This window comes from Lissotriton helveticus, chromosome 2_2 (genome assembly GCF_964261635.1).
Source record: "Lissotriton helveticus chromosome 2_2, aLisHel1.1, whole genome shotgun sequence".
In the NCBI taxonomy this organism is placed as follows: Eukaryota; Metazoa; Chordata; class Amphibia; order Caudata; family Salamandridae; genus Lissotriton; species Lissotriton helveticus.
Genome location: NC_136060.1, coordinates 477,828,752 through 477,848,901, shown reverse-complemented (window position 1 = coordinate 477,848,901; position 20,150 = coordinate 477,828,752). Strand labels below are relative to the sequence as shown.

Genomic DNA, 20,150 nt, shown 5'->3' with positions numbered 1-20,150 from the left:
TTTTCGGGCACATGTTTCGTTTTGTTCCTGTTGCCTTCCACCTACACAGCTGCGGCAGATTACCACAAGACAAGGATAGTTAGAGGTGTCTTCAGTAAAGAAGACACTGCAGGACAAGAATTTGGAGACTTCCTGAAGGGTTTTCTGCCGTTTTGGGGACCTATGGTTAACAGCAGGAACATAAGGCAATTGACGAGGGTGGTTGAATCCACCGTAGATGAAACTGCCGGTGCCCTTAGTAACTTGACTGCTGAGCTCCAGTCGGATCGCCTTATGACCCTTCAGAACAGGGTCGCGTTAGATGTCATACTTGCAGACCGAGGTGGGGTATGCAGAGTGATCCAATCGAGTTGCTGTGTTTTCATTCCAGATAACACCCCAACAGTGTACCAGGCCATCTCCAAACTACATAAGATCTCTGAATCTATTCATGTGGATAAAGGAGATTGGTCGTTGATGGGATGGGTCTGGGAACTTGATATCCGCCTGGGGATGGAAGATTCTGATGGTCATTGGGATGATCTTAGCCATTCTTTTCCTGTTCTGTCTATGCATACAGTGTGCTCCTGCTATATGTGGCCTCTGTGCTACATCGTGTGTAGGGAAACCTGTATCGAGGGACGAGCTAAGTAATAGGATGATGCTACAGCAACATCTCCATGATTTTAGGAATACAGACCTGGACTCAGATTAGCGTGAGGATAGTTTGATTGCCTATGTAAGGGCAAAAGGAGGGGCTGTGGTACTGAAAATTTTGGACCTGTGTCATAAACATATTCGTATCATGACAAATTTGATATCAGCAGGCCGAGAATGACTAGTGGACTATGCACAAGCATTTTGGTCATATTCGAGTGACGAAATCACCCTGTATTCTGAGAATTCGCCCAGAACCCTCGGGTTCCATTTTGTGGATGGCAGACATTTTGTGATTGCCCTCACATAGGCCGGTGACTAAGGCCAAAACCGAGTCTGAAGGACACGTACACCTCCGCTGACTCCTGCACGACCTGGGCAAGCTGACTCCACTGCCCAAGGCCAAAACCTGTTCGGTCAGTTTCTCTCCCAGTGGCCGGTCGAGATAGTATCAAGGCACAACATGCCATAAACCCTTCATCGCACACAAACCCTTCCTAATCTTACACACACCTGCCTCTGTTTCATTCTTTATGACTTGCTTTACGAGGAGGAGGCGCCCATTTTTATTGGGGTTTCGTCGATATCTGATGAAAATACTGGGCCTTGCCGGGTAATTGATTGTGGGCTGAACAAACTGAAATATGGGCTTGTCATCATGACTCTGCTTTTTCTTTGTATTGAAAATATGTGAATGGTCAACTGTAAAATAAGGAATGTTTGCCTGAAGCATAATATTTTGTATAAAAAGAGAAGGCTGGCTTGTAAGATTGAGCAGTCTCCTGAGAATATACACCGTGTTGTACTTCTAGGACGCCTGTTACTTGGTTGCAGCCAATAAAATCGATTTTTGACTTCACCTAGAAGACTCTGAGTTTCTGTAGTCTGAAACAGGAAGAACCCGAAGTCCTAGGGTGTGTCCCTGGCACCGCTGAGTTCTGAAAAACCCAGTACTTCGGTGATGCGTATAAAGGGGCCGTATTTACAAGGCAGCATAAAGCCACAAAATGTGGCTTAACGTCGCTTTGCAAATATGAAAAAGAGCATATTGCCACCAGAACATTGCTAAAGGTGATGTTCTGCTGGCAATATCCCCTTGTAAATATGCCCATTGTTTTTTATTTGAATCTGTGCTATTAGTGAAGGGAACCAATGAAAGCGAAGGGAACCCAGCGTGCACCTCGACCATGGGCTTGATCCAATGGGAACTGTCCAACCGGGACTGGTCGGCCATGTTCCCTTTGAAGGATAACATGTGCAGTGCCAGGCCTGCCTTGGCATCGTTGAGCTGCAAGGTAAACCTAGCTCAGGACTTATCTGGGCATACACAATCTTCTTTGAGTGACTCATTTAGGGACTAGTGATGGATGGAAATGCTTGAATTAATCGTACTCACTGGTAATGATTTGTCGCATATTCCATACTATTGATGTTTAGCTAGTTATGCATTTCAGAAGAAAGCAGGGCAAAGTCATTCTGTTGAACTGCATTCCCACACATTGTAGTAGAATAGGATAAAATGATATTCAAGGTCCTGGGACAGGCACAACTTATTTAAGGACACTGATATTTCAGCTATATAGACACTCGGCCTGATTCAGAAAGGTAAACATATATACATATTACATTTCTGTGTACGTATACTATTTCTTTTGTTTTCTCAAACTATGAGTTAATAGGAAGTTTACGTCTGCAGGGACTACACAAAATCAGGAGGAGGACTAAATTCAAAGATAGGATAGGGCAGTCAAGCTGGCATTGCTCGCGTGCGGCTGGGGGGCGGGTCGTGCGAGCGGTGGAAGGGTTGCACATATATATATTTGTTAAACAAAGTAAAAAATTAAATAAACTTCCCTTTGCGCAGGGTCCTGCGTCTTCCCTGCTGCTCTCCTCCGGATGGAAGCACAGCCCGGCCCCACTAACCAATCACATCACTGCATTGCAGCATTGTGATTGGTTGGCACCCAGTATTCTCTGACCAATCACTATGCTGCAATACAGCGTTTTGATTGGTTGTGAGCGTCCTAGTTGGACGTTCAACCAGGGAATGGGGTCCTGCGCTTGTTCTTCATGCAGGCTCTAATGCAGCCTGCATGGAGAAAGGGGAAAGTGCGCATGACTGGTTTCGGTGACCCGAGAGTGGCACTTAGGAGTGGACAAACCACTCCATCTCTGCCCTGCTCCGTGAGCAGAGCAGCCCCGCCCACCTACCCACCCGCAAAACAGCAGAACACGTCACAAAGCATAAAATGATAATAACTTGAAGTAATTATCATTTTATGCTTCTTTGCACTGCTTAAAAGCAGTGGCGGGGGGCACACTCCTTCACCATAGTGGGGGAGCTGGCACTGAGAGAGGGGTGTATTTGACTGATCTTTTTATGGGTTTATGGAGAAGTGTGGCTCAATGGTTAGAGCGGCAGACCCTGATGCAGAGGTGTAGCCCGGGACCAGGGTTCAATTCCCCGCCTCGGCGGGTCTTGGGCTCAAAATTCCACGGACCTGATAATTCTCGCCTCGGTGCCTATTCCAATCATGGAGTCCCACTCTGCAACTCTGGGCAATAGCTTGCTTAATCTCCACAACGGCCCCCACAATGCTAAGGATGCCTGGCCTCCACCTTGGGGGTGCCCAGGAGTGGACACCTCACAGGGAAAGCCAGGATGGGTTCCACAGCGGTATTTGTACAAGCGCCTTGAGACCCTTGCAGGTGAGTAGTGCGCTATACAAGTGACAATTTACATATATGCGGAGTCTCTGTAGTCATAAATGTACTGTTAACTAGCAATTTAAGACTGCCAAAAAAAACTAGGAAACTTACAGTAAAGTGTAAGTTTAACTTTCAGAATCAGATTCACTGCACACCGGTATTTCATTTAAAACATATGCCACATGTTTTATGCATTTTACCAGTCACAAGCAACTTGATTCTCAGAATCGGGCCGTTTGCGTTTGGTAAAATGCATTTTGGTTTGTATGAAATCCAATTCGCGAATCAGTAACATGTCACCGGATCACAATTTGGAATTGTGAATACATACCGATTCGGTATTAGGAGAAGGCATGTTTCGGGCGTTCCTTCCTAATACAGAATCATAACTGTATGCAGGAATGTTTTGCACCCGAAATGCGGTAGCAACCAATTTGCATTTTGCCACCTACTCAAGTAGGTGGTAACCCATTTGTAAATGCAAAGGGTCCCACGGACCACTGCCTGCTCGTGTAAAATGAAAATAAAACTTTTCATTTTCAGGGGCGGCTGCTCCCTGATGGCATCAGAGACGAAAGGAGCGGAGCTTTAAAAAATAAACTATTACCTGCCGGCCGGCCTACTGGCTAGCTGCCACCTCTCCTCGGTCCTCTGCCTCCTCCCTTCCTTCTGCTTTACAAGAGGCAGGATCAGGAAGCACCCACCCAGGATCCCTTGACCAATCACAATGCTGCAATGCAACGTTATAATTGGTCTGAGTGCCGTTAGTTTGGTGCTCAGCCACGGAATGGGAGCCTGGAGCATTTTCTCCACCCAGGCTGTCATGTAGCCTGGATGGAGAACATGCAAAGTGTGCATGAGTGTTTGGCCAGCCAAGAGGGCTGGCCAAAAATTCATGCTCACTTGGAGTGGGCAAACCACTCCTTACCCTGCCCTGCTTTGTGAGCAGGGCAGCCCCACCCACAAAGCTGCCTGAACACTGAAAAATAAAATGATAATAACATTTCATTATTATCATTTTATTTTTCCTTTTTTTTGCAGTGCTGCAGGCAGTGGGGTGATGCTCTTCCGGAAAACAGGTTGCATTTAAAAAAATTATTACTTTATTTAAAAGCATACAAGACAATCACAGTTTACTTAACATCATCTTTATGCGAAGCACACACTGCTATGATAGTTTTTGTCATAAGCAGGTTATTTATTGCTCTGTATGTAAAGATCACATCCATGCTAACCCCATGTGTTCCACTGAAGACTTAAACTCCAATGCAAACTTTCCATGACCTATGTGAGAAGTTGGCCTGGCATATGCTGATCACTAATTATAGTGGGCACTTTGTACCAGTCCAAACAACCCTTATTGATGATTAGGTTAAAGACAACCTTTATTGAAAGCTATCCTAGTGGTAGCTGTGGAGAGCAGCCTTCAGGCTAAGTCTCGAAGGAATGTAAAGCAGCTTGTTTTACCAGATCAGAACCTCCTGAATGACCAAGTGAAAGAAGAACCACACAAGAGATATATAAAATGTATGTATTTATTACTAAACACTCTCTACTAACCTTTTATGAGATTAAAGCACAACGTACACAATATTAAATCACTAGAACAACAGTAAATAGCACAATACACAGAGGGCTCCAGGGGGAGACCAAATCATATACTAAGAAAGTGGTATAACAACCACGGCTTGACTAGACACAGTGCCTAGAGCATTTAGAATCACTGGGACCCCAAGGAACCAGCCAAAGTAGTGACACAGGTGACCCACGGAGGACGGGTGCATTGTGAGAAGACAGACACGAGCTCCGTACAATTCTATGGGAAAGATGCGGTTGGAATTTTAAAGATTAAGGACACTTCGGAGAGGACTTTGAGCAAACCCTTTAAAAAGTAAAAGGTTCCAAGGCCTGCACGCTTGTGAGTACTGGAGTACCTGTGTTACCTATCCCAGGGGAGCTGGGTGCATAGGTGTCAAGTGATGTCGGGAATCTTCGTTGTTTTCAACGGCATGATGCAGAAAAGTGCTGCTGCCGGGAGGATGAAAAGTGTCCGGTGGAATCCAATCCTGGATTTGAGGTGAGAAGAACCTGCCAGCAGAGGGGACAGAGTCTGGCTCACTTCAGGGTGACCAGAGGCACGATAGACAAATGCCCACCGATGTTGGGTGCTTCAGCTGAGATGGTGCGATGCTTGATTCTGCAGCTACGGGTACCAGGAGATGTTGACAATGACGAAAGTGTGGAGGTGAGCTGTCCCATGAAGGATGTCGAGTGCTGGGGGGGGATCAGTGTCCGGATTGAACACCAACAAGCCTTGGCAACTACAACCCACACGGGCAGATGAAATACACTTTGGTAAGGACCAGCAAGGTCCTGAGGGCTTTCCAAGCAATGGAGAGTCAGGGCACATCTGGTGCAATCAGGAAAGCCCACTAAAAGTCAAAGTTACCTTCACAGGGACCCACAGGCTAATGGACCAGGGATCACGAAGGGACCTCAAGCTGAATCACAAAATACCAGCCCAAGGAACACTCGTGGAGTGTAGGCCGGAAATCTTCAGTGCAATTACTGCTTGGGATCAGGACTACAAGTAGCCCAGAGCACAGCCTCAGGGATTTCCGAAAAGCATATGCTGCTGCAAAAGTAAAAAGTGCACAGAAGTTCGGGTTGCACGGTCCCCACGAGGGATGCTGGCATCAGAATTGCTGAGAGCACAGATAAACCTCAGAGACTTTGGTAACCCACCTCCTGTGTTGTAGAAATCTTCGGAGCCCTCAGGAGCTCAGGAGATGCAAACCGGTCAGTTGCATTTAGGTGCTTGCCTTGCAGGGGAGTAATGCCTTTACTCAAAGGGAGATTCTTCAGTCATCCAGCGTAGTTTAGATGGTCGAAGTACTTGGTTTCTGTAGCAGAGTTTAGTCCAGGTAAAATCTAAAGTAGTCAGGGGTTCCTACTTTATACCCAAGGAAGGGATGGGACAAACTCTGGGGACCCACCTATGGGAAGGTCAGGACAGAGGGGTGGCTACACCCATGTCCTTTGTCCAGTTTCAAGCAAGAGCAGCACCAAATGTGCCCCCAGTGCTGAATTTAAAGCACTCTCAGAGTGCACCCACCCAGCCCCAATACACTAAAGCCTGTCTGGGAGGTGGTCACACCTCCCTGTGACAGGAAGCCTATCGTCAAGCCTTCCCCTGCTTGAGCTTGGCTCAGCAGCAGGAGGGCAGACTGGTCTCTGTGGCTGGCAGCATCTATTTTGTGAGGCCGAGTTCGAGAAAGCTGGTACCGGGTGTACCGGTATGACGCATATGTCCCTTTAGGAGGGTGGAATCATTCCTCCCCCACCAGTAACTGGCAGGGATGTATGATTCCAAGGTGTTTGACACCAAACACGACATGTTTCCAAGCAGCCGTTTTAAAGTTAGCATTTACCGCTAGGTTATAATGCACCTAAATATATATGGTTGGCTGCATCACAAACAACCCCGGAGAATAGGTTCAGAAGGCTGCAGAGCGGCTCTGCTCATGCATGGGCACCCTCTCACATAAAACCCAGCACCCTGCCTTCAGGATTGATAAGGCCTGTCATAGGGGTGACTGATTCATTTATATGTGCAGTGATATAGGATAGATATAGTGAACATATATCTCAGTAAGAGGTGCATGCACCACCTTACACAGGCTGCAGTAGCGGACCTGTGGTGTCAGTTTGAATGGTCTCTCAGGGGTGGCATAATACATGCTGCAGCCCCTGGGCGGCCTCTTGGGCCCTTATGCCCTAGGTCCATAGTATACCATATACTAGGGACTTATAAGGGTACCCCAGAATCCAATTTGGAGGATACCCAAAGTACATGCAATAAATTTAGGGGAGAAAGCAGCTTCACTGGGGTCCTGGATAGTAGGATCCCAGTCAGTCTCAGTTGAAAACAGCGAAACATCAGCAAAAAGTGAGGGTAACTATAAGGAGCTGATCCTACTCTCCTACATAACCCCCCCCCAAATGTAAGGACATTAAACTAACCTTGGCCAGTTGAGTCTTCATGTTCTAAGTGGAAATATCTGGAGATTCTATCTGCATTGCATGGTTACTCCCAGGTCTATGTACAACTGTACAGTCCATCCCATGTAGGGAAATGGACCACCTCAAAAGTTTGGGGTTTTCACCCTTCATTTGTTTTTAGCCATAAGAGGGGCTTATGGTCCGTCTGAACAGTGAAGTGAAGTATGGCATCATCTTCTTCAGAGCCCAAACCACAGCAAAGGCCTCCCTCTCAATAGCTGACCAACGTTTGTCTCTGGGGGTCAACCTTCTGCTAATAAAAGCTACTGGCTGATCCTGACCCTCTTCATTCAGTTGTGATAACACAGCCCCTACCCCCAACTCAGATGCATCAGTTTAAACAATGAATTGTTTGGAATAGTCCGGACTTTGCAGAATGGGAGCAGTGCACATGGCCTGCTTCAGGTCATCAAATGCCTTTTGACAGCTAACTGTCCACTAAACTTTCTTAGGCATTCTTTTGGAAGTTAAGTCATTCAAAGGAGTCACTGGGGATCCATATCCTTTGACAAACCTCCTAAAGTACCCAGTCAGGCCCAAGAAAGCTCTGACCTGAGCCTGTGTGGTTGAAGCAACCCAGTCCATGATAGTCTGGATTTCCCTCTGCATTGGTTGAACCTGACCTCCACCAACAAGGTGGCCTAGGTAGACAACTTGACTCTGTCTTATCTGGCACTTGGTGGCCTTGATAGTGAGGCCTGCTTTCTGCAGCTTCTCCAAAACATTTCTAAGGTGGACCAGGTGATCCTCCCAGGTGGAGCTAAAGATAGCAATATCATCTAGATAAGCTGCACTACAGGCTTCCATGCCTGTGAGGACTTTATTCCCCAACCTTTGAAAAGTGACAGGCGCAATCTTCATACCAAAGGGCATCAGCACAAATTGGTAGTGCCCACTAGGGGTTGAAAATGCTGTTTTTGGCTTTAGATCCTCAACTAATCTGATTTGCCAGTAGCCAGCTGTCAGGTCAAATGTGCTCAGAAACTTGGCTGAGGCCAAAGTATCTATAAGCTCATCTGCCGTGGGTATTAGATTGGCATCAGTCCTGAGATCCCTGTAGTCAACACAGAACCTCATCTCTCTCTTACCATTCTGGGGTGTGAGGTTTTGGTACTAAGACTACTGGACTAGCCCAAGGGCTATCTGAGGGCTCAATTACTCAGAGGTCCAACATCTTCTGGACTTCAGTCCTGATAAAGTCCCTGACATGGTCAAGTTGCCTGTAAATCTTATTTTTAACAGGCAGACTGTCTCCTGTGTCCACTTCATGAGTGCACCAGGTAGTCTGAATTGGAGTCAGTGAGAACATATGTCTAAACGGATTCAGAACTTTTCTGCAATCAGTTTGCTGCTGGTCAGGGAGGCTGCCTGCCAAGGCTACCCCATTCACTGAGCCATCATCAGGGTTCTGTGAGAGCAGGTGAAGGAGTGGATCATTCTCTTCCTCCTGTCCCTCATCAGTAGCAATGAGCAAACCCATGTCTGCCCTGTCAACATATGGTTTGAGCCTGTTCACATGGAGCACCCTATGGGGGCTCCTGGGAGTTTCAATGTCCACCAGGTATGTAACCTCTCCATTCTGCTCAATGATTGTATGAGGGCCACTCCACTTGTCTTGGAGGGCTGATGGGGTCACAGGCTACAACACCCATACTTTCTATCCCGGCTGATAAACAGTCAACACAGCCTTTTGGTCATGCCAGGCCTTTTGCAATTCCTGGCCAGCCTCAAGGTTTCTGGATGCCTTCTTCATGTACTCGGCCATCCTGGAGTGGAGATCAAGTACATAGTCCACAATATCCTGTTTAGGGGGTTTGAGAGGTAACTCCCATCCTTCCTTCACTAGACATAATGGACCCCTAACATGGACGTCCATCAGAAGTTCAAAAGGGCTGTGAACAACCCTCTTCTGAGGAAACTCCCTGTAGGCAAAGAGAAGGAAGGGCAAACGTTTGTCCATTAATGCCTGTGCTTTTCAGGGAGACCTTTAATCATGCCCTTGAGGATTTTGTTGAACCTTTCAACTAACCGGTTGCATTGTGGGTGATAAGGGGTGGTACATTTGTAATTTACTCCACACTCCTTCCACATAGCAGTCAAGTACCTAGACATGAAGTTTGCATCTCTGTCTGATACTGCCTCCTTAGAAAACCCACCCTGGAAAAGATTCCCAGGAGAGCTCTAGCCACAACAGGAGCTGTGGTAGTTCTGAGGGGAATTGCCTCTGGATACCTAGTGACATGGTCCACCACCACTAGTATGAATCTGTGTCCCGATGCAGTTTGAGGATCCATGGGAGCAACAATGTCAATCCCAACCCTCTAAAAGGGAACCCCCACCAAAGGTAGTGGTATCAGGGGGGCCTTTGTGGTACCACCTGCCTTTCCACTGACTTGACAGGTGATACAGGAGCAACAAAACTCCTTGGTGTGAGGCCAATGAAAGTGAGGGAGAATCCTGTCCCAAGTATTGTTTTGGCCTAGGTAACCTGCTAATGGGATGTCATTACCAGTGCCAGTGTCAATAGGAAGCCCGTAAACTTCAGAGGTATAACCAACCTCCTTGTAGTACCAGGCTTGGGGTCTCTACTCTCTGAGTAGAGGAGTCCAGCATCCCAGTAGATCCCATGGGACTCACTGGCACTCCCAGCAGCCTCGGCAACAGCTTGCTGTCTGAGGGGTGAAAGAGAGGGGCAGCTCAGCTGCTCCTGGCTCAGATCTGCTCTGTCAGGGCCCCCTGTCTCCAAGAACTCAACCTGATCAGGTTCCTTCTTCAGGACTAAGATCATCTCCCTCAAGAGACTGATCTGTATTCTGAGGCAGGGGGAAGACACTGCCTTACCCCTACTGCTCCTTCTTTTGGAAGGTACCTGGTCCATTTTTCCAGGATCCAGGGCCTGTTCAGTGGGAGACATTTGTGCCTGTGACCTAGTCATAGTAACACATCTTCAGGGATATCCAACATTTCTGCATGAGTCCTGAGTTCCACTTCAGCCCAAGCTGAAGTTTCTAAATAATTGTCCAACAAGCATCCAACAGGGAGGTCTGCACTTACCACAACCTTCTCGGGGCCAGTTACCTTTCCCCAGGTGAAATTAACAACTGCCAAGTGATGGTCTGTCCTGACATTTGCTTGCATTGGTCACTTAGTATATCTCACCAAGTATGATCTGCTCAGGGTCCTCAAGATCTTTTGCCACCAGTGTGACACTGGCACCTGTCTCCCTTAATGCCAAGGCCTCTTGTCCATTGATCAGAGGCTGCTGTCTCTATTTTCCCAGATTACTGGGATTGACAAATAAGGAGGCAATATCCATGCCTCCATCACAGACCAACACAGCCTGAGTTAGAACTCTGACTAGGCCAGAGTCCATCTCGGAACCCAGGGTCAACCCTACTACACCCTTATTCTGTGTACCCCCACTTGGAGCTAAACTAGGGGGAACAGTTGCCTTTGGAGAAGTGGTGGCTGGAGTTGAGTCCTTGGACTTGGTACAATCACTTGTCCAATGGGTCTTCTGTTTACAGATTTGACAACATGGCTTGTTCTTGCCTTTACCCTTATTTGATTGTGACTCCCTACCATGTGAAGCTTGTTGGGGCCCTTGAGAAAACCTCTGGTCTTTACCCTTCTGCCCACCCTTATCTGAGGTGTTAGAATCTGGCTTCTTGGAGTCATCATCTTGGTTCTGAACTTTCTGCCTCACCCTGGTTCTGACCCATTTGTCTGCCTTCTGACCCAATACTTGGGGTGAGGTCAGCTCAGAGTCCACCAGGTACTGTTTCTATAACTGATATTTTGACAATTATTAAGGATCTGATCCCTCATAATTAAATTGTACAATCCATTGAAATCACACACTTTACTGCCAAGTAACCAGCCTTCCAGAGCCTTAGTAGGACACTGTACAAAGTCAACCCAGTCTTGAGTCTGTGCCTTTTGGGTGTCTCTGAACTTAATCCTGTATTGTTCAGTGGTTAAGACAAACCCATCAATCAGAGCACTTTTCAGGACTTTGTCATTATCAGCATCTTCTTCTCTTACATGAGGAGCTTGTCTCTACCTTTGTCTGCAAAGGAGAGCCACAAGACTGCTGCTCACTGCTCTTGAGGGACCCTCTGTACTTCAAAGGCCCTCTCTGGTGCAGTTATCCATTTATGGATGTCATCTCCACTCTGATAGGAATGGACTATCATGTTCAGGTTCCTATGGCCATGAGTATTTTCTCTACTTCTAGGGACACTGTTGCTGACACCATGGGGCTCTAGCCCCAACCTTCTGGAAGCTCTCTGGAGCTCTAGGGATTCCCTTTTTTAAGGCCAATTGCTCTCTCTTGATTCTGAGCTTAACTCTCTCAAACTCAAGCAGTTGGCACTTCTTCTCACAAGAGGATTCTTCTTTTTGAGAAGCAGAGGTCCCTATAGAAGTACCAGAATGATTAGATTCCTGAGAAGGAGATCCTGATCTTTTTGGTAGACTTTTAACTCTCCCTGGTGGAGTGAAGAGAAAGCCACTGGGGCCTTCTAACCCACCTGAAGGAATAATTGGATTCTCCAGGTTAGAATTATTTTGATCCTCCTGGTCAGCCTTTGAGTCCATGTCATAGAAGTTCTCACTTCCTGGCCTTTCCTCATCTGCTGTCCCACCCAACTTGCCTGCCTCATCAGACCCTGGGGTCTTTCTGAGGTCATCTAAAAGTAAAGTCTCTATGAGACGTTGAGTGCTTGCATGTCTCCCTGTCTTCAGTTTCCTACATGTACACATATTTCTCAATTCTTGGAATGAGAGATGGTCATACTTAGTTGGCAAAGAGCCACTGGCTTCAGGCCTAAAAGACATACTAGAGTTATGTGGTGTTGGCAACAACCAAACCTAGTGGGAACTGAAACACTCTTGAGTTGGAGAAAGAGTGTGCTAGACCCTTGACTAACTAACTCCAAGTTCAGTAGAACTTACGTATTCTAGTCTTGATTTATATGTACCTAATACCTTTCGTGGTTTTCAGTTAATCACTCAATGAGATCTATTTGGTAAAACAATAGAAAGCTTGAATCCCAACCGCTGCACACCAACGTGAGAAGTTGCCCTAGTGCAAAGTGCCCACTATAATTACCGGTAGTGGTCAGCATATGCCAGGCCAACTTCTCACAACCTGTTAGACCGCTGTGGTCCTAGCGCTGCCGGCCTGGGACTTGTGCACTGCCCGGACAAAGACGTTTGCTTGATAAACATTGAGGCTAAGTTTAATCTGCCCTAAGTCTAGGAAGCACAGACTGTGTCACCCTGCCTGCTATTGCCCACTTGATAATCTAATGCAGTGGTGGCTAGCATGTAATTACAGAAGTGAGGTGGGCTAAAATGCAGGCAATATTAAAATACATTTTTTAAAAAGCCACTTACCATTCTCACGTGCTGCACAGCGTCTTTCTCCCTCCTCTTTCCTGGAAGCTCTGGACTATGAAACTGCACTACCCAATCTTGGTGCTGCTCTCACAGCATAAGAGAAGCATAAGGATTAGAGGGAGCAGCCTCTTTCAGCACTCCTAAGAGTGCTGGAGGCCTGTGCTTTCTCTAACCCAGCTATCTAAGACAGCTAAGTTAGAAAAGTTTAAAATGTGCATGTCTGTCTGGTTGGCCATCCCAAGACGGCTGCCCAAAGGGATATGCACACTTTAACATAAGTGCACAGCTAGCTGCTGCCACTCAGCAGGAATTGGCCCACCCCATCCTGATACTCGATTCAGGACGCGTTGCTAACAAATAAAATGGTAATATCTGCTCCCAGCATTTTTTTAGCTGGGGGCCGCTCCTCCTCTCCCACTGAGGACCCGCTCCTGATCTAATGTGCTGCAGCAGCTTGGCAGACTGACCGGTTTCCATGCTCTCACCCAGTCACTGTGGTAGTGGTTTGCAGACAGTGAGGGCCTGATTCACAAAAGGCCTCCGCACTCATGGCGAGACCTCTGCAATGAGAACCTGCAATATGGAGGTCCTCCGCGACTCTAGTCCCCCACCACTAGTGCGGGGCATCCACCACTAGTCCAGAGGCCTTTCTGAATTAGACCCAACTGTGAGAGACTATCTTCTCAGCCACATATGTGCAAGCACCATTTCTAATTTTACTCTCTTTGATAAAACATCTTCTTTTGATAACTTCCTGCTCTTCCTTCTCCTGTCTCTCATTAAATATCTGGAAGAATGTTCATGTTAATGGCTTCTTTCTTTCTGCATATTCTTTCTGTGTTTCTTTTTTAAGAATTCTAAATGGCCATTGCTTGATTATTTTACTTTCTTTTTTTCACCTTCCCTCTAGCCTTTTTGGCTGTCTATACCTCACTTTATTCTGCTCACAGCAATGCTCAGCATGTCTTACAGTTGTAAAGGGCTGGATGAACTCCAGTTGTCTCAGCCATAATCCCTCTGAAAATTCTATTTTGTCTTCCTTTTAGACTTAGATGTTTCTATGGCACCCTCCTTCCATTCCTGTTGAATCGAGGATCCAGATGTAATCGGGTAAGTCAGCTATCATTAATTCAGTTTTGTGTTATCCGTGTGCCTGCTGCTGTTTCAGGTTTTACATTGCTGAAGTATTTCTTTCTCCCTGACCTGAAATTTCTACTCCAAGCTAGCCTTTTATTTTCTGTGTTATTGTCTGACTTCTTGCCAATGCCCCACATACATTTTAATCAAACGTTCACTTGGCTACCTGTACTTTATTTAGTTTTATGTAATCCTCTCATATATCGCTTCACGCTCTCCCTATTATACATGTTTAAGTAGGCACTGACAAAGTTTTAATCTAGACTGCAAAATTGGGTGAGAAAAACATTTGCATTTATGAATGTGCAAAGTGTCCGCGGTTTGCTCAATTTCACTTTTGGTGAGGTTTTCCACGCTAAAGGTGTTTTATGACAGTAATTTGCTGCTAATTTGAAGGTAAAAATAGAGATTTACATTATATCCTGAGTAAATCGTGTTTTTATTAAAGACTAGGAGGCAGAAATCAAATTTCTTACAAAACTATGTTTTGTTGAGTTTAATTCCTGAAAAATTCTACTTTTTGCACACATTGTCTGTACATTCCAGGGTGGTATCAATTCCATTTAGTCCTTCCAAACTAGCACATACCATAATCTCTAACACTTTTAATTCAACATTACCAAGATTAAGTTCTAAAGAACACCTGCCACATGTCCTTTTAGCGCGCTGCTTTGCCTTGCTATAATCTTAATGCACTTTCTTCCGCAGGTCATACCATCTCTTTTTAGGTCTCGCCCCGGCGATTACAGCGCGAAGCGCTATCTCGCCGCGAGACCTATACTCAACGCCTCTGCTTTCCAAGAGACAAGAGATGGGCACGCGCAGCATGCCGGAATCGGATCAGGTCGCGCGTGTGAACACGTGCTCCGATTCCGGCATGCTGTTCAGTCACAATGGATCAGGACGCGCGCATGCACGCACACACACACAGACACACGCGCGCGCACACACACACACGGACATACACACGCACACACACACACCTTCAGACACACACACACACACACACAGACACATGCACACACAGACACACTCGCACACCCACAGACACGCGCACACACACAGACACGCGCACACACACAGACACACGCGCGCACACACACGTGCACACACACACAGGCACACACATCCCCTCACTCACCGGGCTCTTTCCGCGTGTCCCTCTCTCCCTCGGCAGCGGGTCAGTCTCGGCAGCAGGCGGGGCTCTCCACGAGCACGGGAGCCCCGCTAGCTCACACGCTCACTTCCGGCTGGCTTCACGGGCACAGGAGTGCCAGGTAGGCTCCTGTCTGCTTCCTGTCTTTTTGCGCCCCGCCCCAGTACCAACACAGCTTGCCTGGCTTCCAGTCCAAGCCGGGCTGCGGCGGTGAGTTTTTCAATACGTGACTTCTTTTTTACGTCTCGTTAGGTCTGGCAGTGGTTCTAATTTTAAGGTGCTAATGATCTTGTTAATGTTATGATGAGTTTGCACTACTTCTTTTATATGGCTTTGAATTGTTGCCATACTGCCCTTGGCTTTTTTCCAGCTTACCCAGTCTTCTTCCTGGTGAACGTGACATTCATGCAACCCCTTGGAGACGTCCCATGACTTTATAGTTTATTTTGCATCATTTCAGTGCTCTTATGTACCTAAGCGAGAATTGTGACAAAAATGTATGTAGGCACAACTCCTTAGCTCTTCTTCAGTGGCTCGCATGCTGGAGTAATTGAAATCTTAGGCAGCCCAGTAAGGTTGGCCTCTGCCCCCAATTTTTATTGTTTTGTTTGAGTCTTTTGCTGTGATGAAAGTGGAGTTTAGGGACATCTAAGATACAGTTTGTCTTCTTAATGTAGTTCAAAACAGCCTTTACCCTGATGGCGTAATGCTTTATCTTGCACTGTGCCTCCCCGTACTGAGGACATTTTAGCACACATTTAAGGATGTAACATGGATGCAGAGTACTCTATCAGCATCACCAGAATTAAATTGCTTGTAGTATTGCAGATGGAGGCCTTGTTTCACCTGTCTTTGCAATTAGTGACAAACTTTCTCTGGTTGAATATTTAGGGGTCGGTGGGTCTTGACTGGATGTTCATTGGAGTATGCACTGAATTATAAACCCTTGTTTTAAAGAACCATGAATACGATGTATTGTAAATTGTCCTTGCTTATTTTTGGCAGGATAAATTTGGTGAAAAGGTTGGTTCTCCCTGGCCCTGTTTAACACCTTGCGCGCTAGCGGTTTTCCCGCTGTGCGCTGACTTTTGCGGAAACCCGCGTTACATGACGAGCTCAGCTCGTCATGAGCGTACGGCAGGCGTAACTCATGACGAGCTGAGCTCGTCATGAGCATAGAAGGGGTTAATATATCTATGCGAGGCATCCCTTACTTTCTTTACAAAAAAACCTCAAGTCCTCAATTGTGAAATTTATTTGAGCTAAAAAATATCCGTGTTTATTAGGGGAAGTCAAATCGATTTCTGTGAGATGGAGGCTGGGCGTTTTAGATCTCAAGGGTCATTTATTTTGTTGAGTTTGTCTCTTTTACAAAGATTGTTGGAAACCACTCTACCTTTTGCTCACAATATGTTAAACATGGCGTGGGAATAAAATTTAAGGGTGGCTCGGGGATTGTGATGGTGGTCGATTTGTGTCAGATTTGGTGCACTGTTAGAAAATGTGGGAAGGTTTAGAAGTAGAATTCCTTCAGAGTTTAGTGGCACATTTCAGATGTACTCTGCAGGATTTCTCTACAGTCTATTGCTCGATAACAAAGAAAGGTCATTGTTTCTTTGTATGGGCAATACTTGAATAGAGGATTAACTTGACTTTCTGTGATTCACGTAAAGAGCCTAATCTGCAACAGAGGGCCAGATTTCTTTTTTTAAAGCATTGTTAAATTTGAAATTTTCAGGGCACAATAAATGGTGTGTGAGGGAGGGCTGAGTCCCTGGTTGGGATTCCCTTGCCGTCTAACAATATTGTTTCCGCCATACCCAAGGGGTGAGTTATGTTTACATTTCGCCTAATTCACAGTCCAGACAATTTGCAGCATTGTGATAACATTCTCTGACATCTGGAATAAACCCTTGATTGTTACTAGTGGAGAAGTGTGGCTCAGTGGTTAGAGGTGGCAGACCCAGGATCTGAGATCGACCGTGGACCAGGGTTCGATTCCCCGCCTCGGCGGGTCTAGGGCTCATAAATTCCACGGTCTTGACAATTCTCGCTCCGGTGCCTACTCGACTCACGGGGTCACACTCTGCGACTCTGGGCAATAGCTTGCTTAATCTCCACATCGGCCCCTCGCGGCGGGATGCCTGGCTTTCACCTTGTGGATACCCTGCCGGGGTTTCTCACAGGGGAATACCAGGACGGGTTCCCTAAGCAAGCGCGGAGATGCCCCAGGGTAAGTCCTGCGCTATATAAGTTTCATACATTTTACATTTTTTACATTTTTTTACTTAAGGATGCAAGAGTATTGCTTGAAAGTCACAGGCCTCAAAATCTGAGGTTCTTCAACTATTTCTAGAATAATCTTAAAGTATGGGGCCCTGTCCTTGGATGGGAACAGATGCATATTGTCTGGGATCAATTATGTTACTAACTTGACTGTGGATGTAAACATTGGAAAAGGCTTCTGCTCACCCTAGAAAGAAATCCGATCAAGAAGGGGAATTATACCGCATGCAGTTTAGCAACCACATTTGGAGGGGAATCCTTTAGCAAGTAGGGTAATTATGCCTAGATAACGCAGACCCCAGTGATTACAGTTGTGCTGGTCTCTGTACTTAGTAAAGACTTATTGTGAAGTTTTTGTAGCAGAATATAGTGACCTCAGTTGGGTAATCTTTCCACCATGAATCTGAAATGGATTGTTTTCAACTGTGTTAATGGCATGTTACCTATATATTGCCTTAAAGGATGAGGCCTGAATCTCAGTCACAACAATCCAGACTATTTTAACTCGAGCCAACTCAATTACCCCACCATTGAACAGCTTCCTGTTTAAACACGATGTTTCGCAGGTATAACTAAAACTACAACAGGAAAACGGTTGTTGTGAATTTTTGAATAGAATTGGAGCACAATAAAAACAACAGACATGGCAAATAAATGTTATCCTTTCCAGAAGTTCTCATTCACAATTAAATGAGGAGAGGAAAAATTGCCTAGGCCTTCGTTCTACCAACAAACTTCAGACCACAAATGAAAGGCTAGTTTCCTCAGAACCACTACCATGCCTACTCAAGCAGAGCTCTCTCTGGGAACTGACAATTGGCCGCCCTACAGCAGGAGGCACATATAGACAAGTGTCATGATGGGGAGACCCAACGGTTCAAAGATGGAACCAGCATCGGACGACCTGGCTCTTCAAACAAGCATTTGCAATGCAATAGGTCTCGCATTATTAAAATTTGAGCTATTGGCATTGCTAAATAATGCAACACCAATAGCTCAAACTTTAATAATGCGAGACCTATTGCATTGCAAATGTTTGTTAATATCAGTTACAAGGCGTTTGGTAGTGGAGATGGCATTTATCTTTTGCAGGATACTCTCCCGCATAACCTTTTAAATATGCAGAGATGTACCATGGGACTGTGCACCAAATAAAATGTCATAGTTTTCCACAAATGAGTCAACAAGCAGTTCCAAAGATTGTTCGGAAAATCTAGTCTTTCTTTTTCTACATATGCTTGCAAATAGATTACCTTCAGCCCAGTAGCATTTATTTGGATAACTGACCCGCTAAACAATCCTCCAAACAGTAACATGTTTCTGTTATCTTTTTAAACTGGGCTTTCCCAGCAGCAGTTAAATTAAGAATGATTTATTGGCAGCAAAGTTCACAGGCCAGATTATCTGTCAGCATACAAAAATGCAAACACCCAAGACAACAAATCCGACTCCTTTTTTAACTCCACAATTCCGACTCTGACACATTTCCAACTATTTCTAATGGTTGCCAGGCAAGCCCTTCTAAAATATTGCCAGAACACCAACTCCGTACCGAGAACTTCATTGGAACCTTACATTTCTGATGCTGAACTGTCAAAAGAGAAAATGAGATAATAAATACACTTCTCTTTGCATAAAATCGGCACCCTAGTGCCTCTTGGAAGCCCACTGCATGTCCCCCCATTCATTTCCTGCCAAATATGTACTCCCTGAGAGAAAATGTACCATTCATTGAAAAAATGCATCTTTACAGTAAGCGGCCCATTCATAAAAGCCATTTTGGAGTAGATGAAGAAGAACTATTTGACGTACTCCAAAATGCAATTCACAAACCTGAGGCCAGAGATCTCTGTCTCCGCTTTTCTTATCTTTTCTGTACGGAGACCTCGGTCCCAGTGGCAGAGTTCTTCACACATCTAGTGTAAGAAATTGGAGTATTAGTTGAGGAGGGTGATGATCAGAGTCCTTCTCAGGGTGAATCACAAAACACACTAAACAACCCTGTGCTTAACCCTCTGGTAACTTGGCAAAAAAGCAGTCAGGGTTAACTTAGAGTCAATGTGTAAAGTATTTGTGCAGTACTCAAACTGTACTAAAGTGAAAACACAAGACAAGAAAAATAACAAACCAACTTAGAAAAATAGGGTACATTTTACTAAATGAAATGATACCAAAACTGCAAAACTTCAACAAGAGCAAGAGGTATGAATTTATAACATTTGAGTTAAAAATAGTGCCATAATGCATGAGGCATTAACCACAGTTTTCTGGTCACACTAGATTGCATTAAAATCAAAAGATCAGACCACTGTATGGGAACAAAGTCCTGTGTTTCAAATCTTAATAGATTTGGCTCTGGGACAAAAAACATGAGCTGTTGTAAGGACACTACTTTGCGTTATTTTAGGACCACTTTTCATTGCAAAAAAATGTTTGCCCTGGAAAGTAAATCCCTAATCAACATTTTGCCCCAATTTAAATGTTTGGGTGATTTGGCAAAGGTGGAAATGTTGATAAATTTGACCCAATTTTGGTGGGATTACCTAAAAATAAAATGGCTTAGTACGGAAGAGTGAATCTCACAGAAAGCTTATTCAAGCAGGTAAATTATTTTAGATTTTTACATTGGATTACACTAATGGGATTCTCAGCAAACATTATTTTGCTAATTAAAGCCTACACAGTGCAAAATTCATGCCATGCAATTTACAAGCAATATTAACATTATCTGTAGGATGCGTAAATAAAATATTCACTGTTG

The 20,150-nt window shown here is 45.3% G+C and overlaps 1 long non-coding RNA gene across 2 annotated transcripts in view; it reads left to right on the top strand.

The window, feature by feature from the left end:
* The window catches only part of LOC144821895 (uncharacterized), a 99,982-nt gene that overhangs the window by 59,545 nt on the left and 20,287 nt on the right, over positions 1–20,150 (top strand). For both annotated transcript variants that reach the window (XR_013608495.1, XR_013608494.1), the window contains exon 4: positions 13,857–13,920. This is a non-coding gene — a long non-coding RNA (uncharacterized LOC144821895). The remainder of the gene's footprint in view (positions 1–13,856; positions 13,921–20,150) is intronic.